At 34.5% G+C, this 11,200-nt stretch overlaps 1 pseudogene; it reads right to left on the minus strand.

Annotated features, from left to right (window-relative positions):
- LOC130860869 (kelch-like protein 20) overlaps positions 1-5,867 on the minus strand; it is a 41,337-nt pseudogene extending 35,470 nt beyond the window's left edge.
- Positions 5,868-11,200: the final 5,333 nt, after the last annotated feature.

An 11,200-nucleotide genomic window follows, 5' to 3' on the forward strand; every position in this document is an offset into this window, starting at 1 on the left:
AACAGAATACACATTTTTTTTTCAAGTGCACATTCTCCAGGATAGATCTAGATCACAAAACAAGTATTAACAAATTTAAGATGATTGAAATAGTACTGAGCACATGATTGATATGATCAAATCAAGCACATGATTTTCCAACCATAATGGTATGAAACTAGAAATTGACAATTGGAATAAAGCTAGCAAATTCACAAATATGTGAAAATTAAACAGTACACTTCTGTATAAGTAATGTCTCACCAAAAGGAGACAAAAGGAAAATTTAAAAAAATCTTGAGACAAACAGAAATGGAAATACAACATATCAAAACTTATGGGATTCAGCAAAAGCAGTTCTAAATATGAGGAAGTATATAAATGCCTCTGTTAAGAAAAAATAAAGATCTCAAACAACCCATCTTTACACCTCAAGAAACTAGAAAAGGAAGAACAAACTAAGCTTAAATTTTGCAGAAGGAAGAAAATTATAAATATTAGTGCTGAAGTAACAGAAATAGAAACAAGGAAAGATGATAGAAAATGTCAAAAAAACTGAGTTGGTTTTTTGAAAAGATAAACAAAATTGACAAACTTTAGGCCAGATTAAGAAAAAGAGAGATTTCTCGAATTAATAAAATTATAAACAAGTGAGGAGACATTACTGATGCCAAAGTAATACAAAGGATCATGAGAGACTGTTATTATCAATTATATACCAACAAATTGGATAACTTAAATAAATTCCTAAAAACATACAACTCACCAAGACTGAATCATGAAGTAATACACAATTTAAACAGACCAAAAATGAACAAGAAGATTAAATCAGTAACCAAAACTTCCTCCAAAAGAAAGTCCAGGACCAGATGATTTTATAGGCAAATTCTATCAAAAATTTAAAGAATTAATATCAATTATCCTCAGTTTCTTTCAAATAAGTGAAGAAGAAATAGTTCCAAACTCATTTTTTAAAAATCTGCTTACACTTGGTAGTGTCTATATGTCAGTGCTACTTTGCATAACACAGGGAGATCAACTTGATGATTGGTGATGACTTAGAGAGGTGGAATAGGGAGGGTGGGAAGGAGTCTTGGGAGGGAGAGGATATGAGGATATATGTATAAATACAGATGATTCACTTTGTTGTACAGCAGAAACTGGCACAACAGTGTAAAGCAATTATATTCCAATAAAGAGGTTTAACAAATCTATTTACATATAGGATTTGAAAAAGCATAGTCTGTACTCTTTATATACATGGGCTATGTGCTAGTCACGTGCTATTCTGAAAACTATGAAACACTGATGAAGAAATTTTAAAAAGATACAAAGAATTGAAAAGATAACTCATGTTCTTGGTTGAAAGAATTAATATTGTTAAAACTTCCATACTACCCAAAGCAATCTATAGATATAATGCAATGCCTCAAAATACCATGACATTTTTCACAGAAGTAGAACAAATAATCCTATAATTTATATGGAACCACAAAAGATTCTGAATTGCCAAAGCAATTTTGAGACAAAATAACTGAGCTGGAGGCATTATGAAGTCTTTGAAATTATATTTTATAAAGGTCATTAATGATGAAAAAGTATTTTTGATATAATGTTAATTTTTTAAAAAAGAATAATTTGATAGATCACAAATAAAAATAAAGTGCATAAGAAAAAAGAGACAAGATTACAGCTTGTCAAAGTGCCAAAAGAGTTGGTCTAAGTGATGAGACTACAGTTGTGTTTTTTTTTTTTTTTCCTGAATCTTTGAATTTTTATGTCTTTTGCAACATCTTAAGATGAACATTACCAATTGGGGAAAAAAAAACACAATATAAACAGATAGTTTATACCAGGCTTATTCTTGATAACAAGCCTCCATTAAGAAAAAGGTGATTTCTAAATTCAGTCTGAAGACTGAAGTATTTCTTAGTTTAATCAAATTTCTTAAACTAATACAATGGCTATATGTAAAGAAAAGAATGAAACATACAAAAATGAACCTCTATAAATGCAAGTTAACTTGTAAATATATTCTTGAGATAATTTGTTAGATGGGGGAGGTCTGCTAAAAATCTTGAAAATCATGATCTTCTAGATAGAGGAATTGTCTGTTTATTCAAATCTCTTCAGAAAGAAATTGCCTGATTCTGGATGACCAACTTGGATGATTCTAGATGGCAGAAAGATCTATCTTGAGGAGACTCCAGCTTTTCTGTTTTCACTGACAAAGAACCTTCTGATTTACAGTTTCCTATCTTAAGATGCCTTACTTAGTGGAAAGATGTGAGGCCCAGTATTCTTCTAAAAGTTATGTTAAACCTGAGAGATTCATAGGAAAAAATGACATAGTATTTTTCCTTATGGTGCTCTTAGTTTTAGACAAGATACAGACATATGAAGTTATAAAATATAACACAGTATGATGAATACAGCTTTGAATGCATGTGTAATACAAGGACTGTAAAGAGAGGGCGTGATTAAATGTGTTGAGAGAACATTACAAGGGAATTTTCCAGAAGAGAGATTTTCTAAGTTGAATTTTTTTTTAAAAAATTTTATGGTAATTACTGCTTTTATTTTAAAAAGTTATACATGCTAGAAAAAAACATAAATGATATGTGTAAACAATTGCTTACCAAATACTTACTTTTTTCCTTGTAAAGGTGTAAGTGATCTTTAAATGTAAGTGCAAATGTTGCCAAGCATTTTTGTAGTGAGGGTAGGGAGAAGAAGGTTATTCCTTTTGGTTGTGGTTAAAGTCTTATTCAAAGATATTCCTACAAGATACATTGGAAAAAACTGGTCTGTGAACACAACAAAAAAACTTTAACCACTGAAATTTGTACCTTGTTTTTTTCCTTAAAAATGTTAACTTTTTACCAGAAAATGCAATTTGAGAGTAGTAGCAATAGTGGCTTTATAGAATGAGGATTACAATATATATTTTTTATAAAAGAACCAAGATTTTATTAATAAAATGCCTCGATTGATTTTACACTCATTAGCATACTATTACACGAACTGAAGAATTAATTCCCTTGGAGGCTGTGAGTACAGGTAATCCTCAGTTTCAGCAGGCTTGAGCATCAAGTGTAAATTGCATAACAATATTCACTGCTGTGGAGAGGACATGTCTCCCTGCTGGTCCTTAGTAGCAATAGGAAATGGAAAGGAAAGTTGCTTCAGTCACTAATGTTTTTGAGCAAAAAGTCACAATTACACATGATTCTAATGGAGGATTCTCAAGGCAGTATATGAGAATTGTATTTGCAGAGGCACTGAGCAGAGCTCTAGATGTAGCAGAACCTCTATGAAAATATTTGAAAAAAATACTTTAAACAGTGGCAAACAAGTTCATATGGAAGGAAACAGGATGAGAGCTTCCACTGATGAAAATTTTGGCATCTGAGCCCTGATTTTATCAATTTAATATTCCTTTTGAATTGTTTTAGTTAAATGAGATATTTCCTTTGTTTTGTTTTTTTAGATTTTCAAGTCTTCTAGTGCTTAGTGCAAGAATGATTGCTAACTAATACATTTTGCATACCTATCTTTGTCACTGATAAGTCCCTGTAAGTAGTGGAATCTTGTGGATGGAGTGCTTAGAATTGACAACTAGATGACGTATAGCCCTTTTCCCTTATTAGTAATTTCTTCAAACTTAATCAGTATCTCTTAAAAATAAGGTTTTACTGCTTAAAATGTTTGGGTTTTTGTTTTTGTTTTTGTCTTTCCTTTTTTTCTCTTTTGGTAAGAGGAAGGCTAAATCCAAAAACAAAAACAAAAAAACAAAAAAAATACAAAAACCCAAAAAAATCCCATGATAAATTAATACCAAAAATAAATATTCTTCTGCACAGAACTGAAAATTATTGTACAAAGGCGGCATCTTACAGGTGAAGTACTTTCATTGTATTTGTATTTACACATGTTGAGGCACCAACAAAGAATAAAATGTGTTTAGTGTTTTCTAGAGCTGTACAAAGCTCCAAAGTCAAAGCTCTCCAGAATACAGAGGAGCACATACACGACTGTATTCTATGTGTTCTCCATATATGGGATTCACAGTGTGTCATTTTTATAACTCCTACACCACCCTCAAGCCAATGGTAATTCATCCCACCATATAACTTCCATGTATTGGCATCAGGATCAAAAAATTCAATGGTCTTCAAGTACACTGTGCCATCAAAACCTCCTACAGCCATTAGCTGTCCATTCACTACTGCCAGGCCAACTCCACCATGGCAGGATGTCATAGCCACCACTGGAGACCACTGGTTAGTTCTGGGGTTGTATCTCTCAGCACTGCTAAGCTCTATAGTTTCATCTCTACCTCCTACAGCATAGATCATATCCTGAAACAAGCCTAGGTGTTTCCTCTGGGTCCCCATAGGGGCTATCGTGTGCCATCTGTTTTCCTGAGGATTATAACACTCCACTGTGTTGAGTGGAGATGTCCCATCAGAGCCACCTACAGCGTATAAGAACCCTCCTAACACAGCCACAGCCATGCCTAGTCTTCTGGTCCTCATAGAAGCCAAGTCCACTGTTGTCCTTTGGATCATACATCTCAACAATATTGAGGCAAGACACTCCATCCTGGCCATCCACAGCATAGAGAAAGCCTCCAAGCACAGTCACACCAACACTTGTCCTGCAGGTACTTGTAGGAGCCCATCACTGCTCCATTGGTTTATTTTTGGGTCATACCTTTCAACACTATCGAGATAAGAGGATCCATCACGGCCTCCTACTACATATAACAGGTCATCAAGAACACTCACCCCAACTCCACATTGCTTTTTGCTTATTGAAGTTACCATTCACCATTCATTGGTCTGTGGATCATATCATTCAGCTTTGGAAATGGCATCTCCACTGCATCAACCACCAACTGCAAAGAGTACTTCTCCACATTGAATAGGTTTCCGAGGTCTTGTCCTTGATCCTTGCATTAGTGGTTGTTCTTGAGGCAACAGGAGATAGTTTTTAGCCTCATCCACCAAGTCTCTGCATTCTTAATCACTTTTGATGAGGGGATCAGAGCCTACAGTGCCCCCCAGGAACTTGGGACTAATCAAAGGCAAACTAACATGCTGCAGCACCTGGGGTAATTGAGGATGTCTTTCTTGAATACTGTATTTAACCCAGGCCATCACTGAATTGAACACCTATTCTTCATTGCGAATGTTTAGTTCATCACTAGATATTATATCAATGAGTTGATTGACTGGAAGCAACATGAACTTTTCACTTTCTATCACCTCTCGAAAGTTAGGTTGAGTGAACTTGTCTGTTATCCTTAGCAACTCAAGACATGAATGTGTGTCAGCAAAAGCCCAAATGCCCAGGCAGTTAGGAGGATCTAATTGTCTCTTTAAGAATTCACAGCAGGCTTCCTGTATTTCTGCTTGTTGGAGGAGGCAAACAGCTGGCAGAAGGGTCTGAACATTGCCCTCTTCCGCAGTTATCTGAGAGGTATATGCAAAGTCTATCAGTAGTTCTATAGCTCTAGTTCCATAGCTCTCTCGTCTATGTATCAGATCACTACTTCTGTCTGAAGGCTCTCTGCTAATTTGCCTGTAAACATAGCTTGGAAGTAAGGACTACAGGCTGATAAAATGACTCAATGGGTATATTTCTTTTTAGCACCCACAACTATCCCCACATTGCACAGCTCCTGGTGCTTTCTCAGAAGGTTAATCACTTCCAAGGTTTCTCTAGGGTGCTTGTCTGAGATATAGGGTATGTGGGCAGCTTGGAGAACCCCTTCTGGCAGTTTGTCGGGGTCTCCAAGGGTTCAGCAGCTTGCTACTTCCATTCCAGTCTCTCCTGGTTGAATGTTGGTACACCTTCACATTGGCTTTCCTTCCATGCACCATGAGAAGTACGCTTCACCACACTCTAAAGCCAAACAGGCTCTGACACTTTCTTCTCTGCAGTAGGCTCCTCTGCCTCCTCTGCCCCACCACCTCCTCTCTGGCCCCTTCTCTGCCTCTGCTATTGCAAGGAGGATGCGGGCTCCTTGGGCTATTTCCTCCCCACCCTCTGCCCCACTTCAGCAGCAGGAAGTGTCTAAGTTGAATTTTAAAAGAAAATTGGAAGTTTGTCAGAGGAAGGGTGATGTGGATGGCATTCTCTGCCAATAATGGTGATGTTTATAGACATATTTAATATGCAGAATTTTCAAAGCTGAAAGAGAGAATCTTCCTAGAAGGAGTTATTTTATACAAATGTCTACCAGTAATTTAAAAAATAATGAGTGATATCAGGTTATACAAAGTTGACTGGGTAGCCAATGTTAATCTCATCAAATGTGCAAAAATATAGATAAAAGATAAACTCAAAAGATAATTTGGTTTTCTGTCTCTCTGACACTTTTGGTAAGTAGGTCAAAGTAATTGTTTTTGTTTTTTTCATTTTCTTGATTAGACAACATGGAGATTTTACTGTTATAGACAATATCAGGGGAGATGAAATGTCATGTGAGTTTATAATATTGTGTTTAAGAATGTTCTAATTAACTAAAATAGAAAAAACAGGATTTTGATCAGAAGTATTCATTACATACATTTTTAAAAGTAATTTTCTCTCAGTTTTATTTCCCATTTTTTAGAATAAATGTAGTAATTTCCTGCACATTTTCCTTTTACCATTTTCAAAAATGAAACAGCTGTTAATATAAATTATGAAGCATAATTTGAGTTGATTCAAATGAATGTGCCATATATCAGGGGAGTTTATGATTATTTCCCACAAATTTTAAAAGTTTTCTGAAACTGCTTGTACTGATAACTCAAAGAGATTCCTAATAAAACTCCAGAATTACAATGAATTTACTTTTTTAAAAAAACTTATTAGAGTATAGTTGATTCACAATGTTGTGTTAGTTTCAGGTGAATAGCAAAGTGAATCAGTTACACATATACATATATCCACTCTTTTTTCCTTTTTTAAGATTCTTTTCCCATATAGGTCATTACAGAGTATTGAGTAGAGTTCCCTGTGCTGTACAGCAGGTTCATATTGGTTATCTATTTTGTGTGTACTAGTATGTATATGTCAGTCCCAATGTCTCAATTTATCCCTCCCCCTTATTCCTTATGCCATAAGTTTGTTTTCTACATTTGTGATTCTAATTCTGTTTTGTAAATAAGTTCATATATACTTTTATTTTTAGATTGCACATATAAGCAATATCATATGATATTTATCTTTCTGTGTCTGACTTACTTCGCTCAGTATTACAACCTCTAGGACTATCCATGTTGCTGCAAGTGGCAATATTTTGTTCTTTTTTATGGCTGAGTAATATTCCATTGTATATATGTACCACAATTTCTTTATCCATTCCTTTGTTGGTGGACATTTGGGTTTCTTCCATGTCTTGGCTACTGGAAATAGTGCTGCAATGAACATTGAGGTCCCTATATCTTTTTGAATTATGGTTTTCTCTAGAAATATGCCCAGGAGTGGGATTGCTGGATCATATGGTAGTTCTGTTTTTAGTTTCTTAAGGGACCTCCACACTTTTTCTCCATAATGGCTCTACCAATTTACATTCCCACCAACAGTGTAGGAGGGTTCCCTTTCTCCACACTCTCTCCGGAATTTATTGTATGTAAATTTTTTGATGATGCTCATTCTGACCAGTATGAGGTGACAACTCATTGTGGTTTTGATTTTCATTTCTCTAATAATTAGTGATGTTTAACATCTTTTCATGTGCCTTTTGATTACCTGTATGTCTTCTTTGCAAAAATGTCTGCTTAGATCTTCTACCCATTTTTTTGATTTGGTTATTTGTCTTTTGATATTGAGCTGCCTGAGCTGTTTGTACATTTTGGAGATTAATCCCTTGTCAGTTGAATTATTTGAAAGTATTTCCTCTCATTCTGAAGGTTGTCTTCTTGTTTTGTGTATGGTTTCCTCTACAGTGCAAAAGCTTTTAAGTTTAATTAGATCCCATTTGTTTCTTTTTGTTTTTATTTTCATTATACCAGAAGGTGGATTAAAAAAGATCTTGCTGTGATTTATGTCTATGTGTGTCCTACCTACGTTTTCCTCTAAGAGTTTTTTAGACTCCAACCTTACATTTAGGTCTTTAATCCATTTTGAGTTTATTTTTGTCTATGGTGTTAGGGAGTGTTCTAATTTCATCTTTTTAACATGTAGCCTTCCAGTTTTCCCAATGCCACATATTGAAGGGGCTGTCTTTTCTCCATTGTGTATTATTGCCTCCTTTGTCAAAGATAAGGTGACTATAGGTGTGTGGGTTTATCTTTGGGCTTCCATGGATCTATATTTCTGCTTATGTGCCACTACCATGCTGTTTTGATTCTTGTAGCTTTGTAGTATAGTCTGAAGTCAGGGAGCCTGATTCCTTCAGCTTTGATTTTCTTTCTCAAGATTGCTTTGGGTATTTGAGGTGTTTTATGTTTCCATACAAATTGTAAAATTTTCATTCTAATTCTGTGAAAAATGCCATTGACAATTTGATAGGGATTGCATTGAATCTGTAAGTTGATTTGGGTAGTATAGTCATTTTCACAGTATTGATTTTTCCAATCTGAGAACATGGTATATCTCTCCATCCAGTTGTGTTGTCTTATTGTTTTCACAGTACAGGCCTTTTTTCCTCTGTAATAGGTTCCTTCCTAAGTATTTTTTTTTCTTTTTTTTCAATCATTAATGGGATTGTTTCCTTAGTTTCTCTTTCTGATCTTTCATTGTTAGTGTATAGGAATGCAAGAGATTTCCATGTATTAATTGTGTATCCTGCAACTTTACCAAATTCATTGGTGAGCCCTAGTAGTTTTCTGGTAGCATCTATCAGATTTTCTAAGTACAGTATCATGTGATCTGCAAACAATGATAGTTTAGCTTCTTCTTTGCCAGTTTGGATTCCTTTTATTTCTTTTTCTTTTCTAATTGCTATGGCTAGGTCTTCCAAAACTATGTTGAAGAATAGCAGCAAGAGTGGACATCCTTGTTTTGTTCCTGATCTTAGAGGAAATTCTTTGTTTTTCACCTTTAAGAAAGATGTTTGTTATGGGTTTGTCATATATGACCTTTATTATGTTGAGGTAGGTTCCCTCTATGCCCACTTTCTGGAGAGTTTTGCATCATAAATGGGTATGGAATTTTGTCAAAAGCTTTTTCTGCATCTATTGAGATGATCATACAGATTTTATTCTTCAATTTGTTAATATGGTGTATCCCACTGAATGATTTGCATATATTGAAGAATCCTTGCATTGCTGGGATAAATCCCACTTGATCATGCTGTATGATCCTTTTAATGTGTTGTTGGATTCTGTTTGACAGTATTTTGTTGAGGATTTTTGCATCTATGTTTACTGGTAATATTGGCTTGCAGTTTTCTTGTCTTTATGATATCTTTGTCCAGTTTTGGTATCAGGATGATGGTGGCCTTTTAGAATGAGCTTGGGAGTGTTCCTTCCTCTGCAATTTTTGGAAGAATTTCAGAAGGATAGGTGTTTTCCTTAAATGTTTGATAGAATTTGTTGGTGAAGCCATGTTGTCCTGGACTTTTGTTTTTTGGAAGTTTTAAAGTTACATTTTCAATCAGTACTTGTGATTGGTATGTTTATATTTTCTATTTCTTCTTGGCTCAGTCTTAGAAGTTTGTGCTTTTCTAAGAATTTGTCCATTTCTTCCAGGTTGTCATTTTTTTGGGTGTATATTTTCTTGTAGTCGTCTCTTATGCTTCTTTGTATTTCTGTGGTGTCAGCTGCAACTTTTACTTTTTCATTTCTAATTTCTTGATTTGAGTCCTCTTCCTTTTTTCCTTGAGGAGTCTCGTTAAAGTTTTATCAATTTTTTTTTATCTTCACAAAGAACAAACTTTTATTTTCATTGATCTTTTTCTATTGTTTTCCTCATCTCTATTTCATTTATTTCTGCTCTGACCTTTATGATTTCTTTCCTTCCACTAACTTTGAGTTTTGTTTGTTTTTGTTTTTCTAGTTGATTTATGTGTAAAGTTAAGTTGTTAATTTGAGATTTTTCTTATTTCTTGAGGTGGGATTGTGTTGCTATATACTTCCCTCTTAGAACTGCATTTGCTGCATCCCATATGTTTTGGGTTGTCATGTTTTCATTACCATTTGTTTCTAGGTTTTTTTGATTTCCTCTTTGATTTCTTCAGTGATCCATTGGATCTTATGGAAAAAACCCAAAGGAACTTTTTGGCCAACCCAATATATGGGTTTTGTTTTTGTATCCCTTCAGTCAGTCTGTGTCTTTTGGTTGGAGCATTTAATCCATTTACATTTAAGGTGATTATATATATATATATATGTTCCTACTGCCATTTTCTTAATTGTCTTAAGTTTGTTTCTGTAGATCTTTTTTTCTACCATAACTCTTTTATTCTCTTCTGCTGTGTTTCTAGCCTAGAGAAGTTCTTTTACCATTTGTTGTTAGGCTGGTTTTGTGGTGCTGAATTCTCTGAGATTTTTCTTCTCTGTAAAGCTTTTGATTTTTCTGTTGATTCTGAATCAGAGCCTTGCTTGTAGAGTACTCTTGGTTGTAGGATTTTCTCTTTCATCAATTTAAATATATCCTACCACTCCCTTCTGGCCTACAGAGTTTCTGCTGAAAAATCAGCTGATAGGACTATGGGATTCCTTTGAATATTATTTGTTGCTTTTACCTTGTTATTTTTATTTTATTTTATTTTGTTTAATTTTATTTTTTATCTGTGAAATGCATTTTATTATTTTTTTTCTTCAGATCTTTATTGGAGTAAAATTGCTTTACAATATTGTACCAGTTGCATGTCTTCTTTAGAGAAATGTCTGTTTAGGTCTTCCACCCATTCTTGGATTGGGCATTTTGGTTTATTTTCTATTGAGCTGCATGAGTTGCCTGTATATTTTGGAGATTAATCCATTGTCAGTTGGTTTGTTGGCAAATATTTTCTCCCATTCTGAGGGTTGTCTTTTTATCTTGTTTATGGTTTCTTTTGCTGTGCAAAAGCTTTTAGGTTTCATTAGGTCCCATTTGTTTTATTTTTATTTCCAATTCTCTAGGAGGTGGGCCAAAAAGGGTCACATTTTGATTTATGTCATAGTGTGTTCTGCCTATGCTTTCCTCCAGGAGTTTTATGGGATCTGCACTTACATTTAGATCTTTAATCCATTTTGAGTTTATTTTTGTGTATGATGTTAGGGAGTGCTCTATTTTCATT

Source organism: Hippopotamus amphibius, chromosome 9 (genome assembly GCF_030028045.1).
Source record: "Hippopotamus amphibius kiboko isolate mHipAmp2 chromosome 9, mHipAmp2.hap2, whole genome shotgun sequence".
Lineage (NCBI taxonomy): Eukaryota > Metazoa > Chordata > Mammalia > Artiodactyla > Hippopotamidae > Hippopotamus > Hippopotamus amphibius.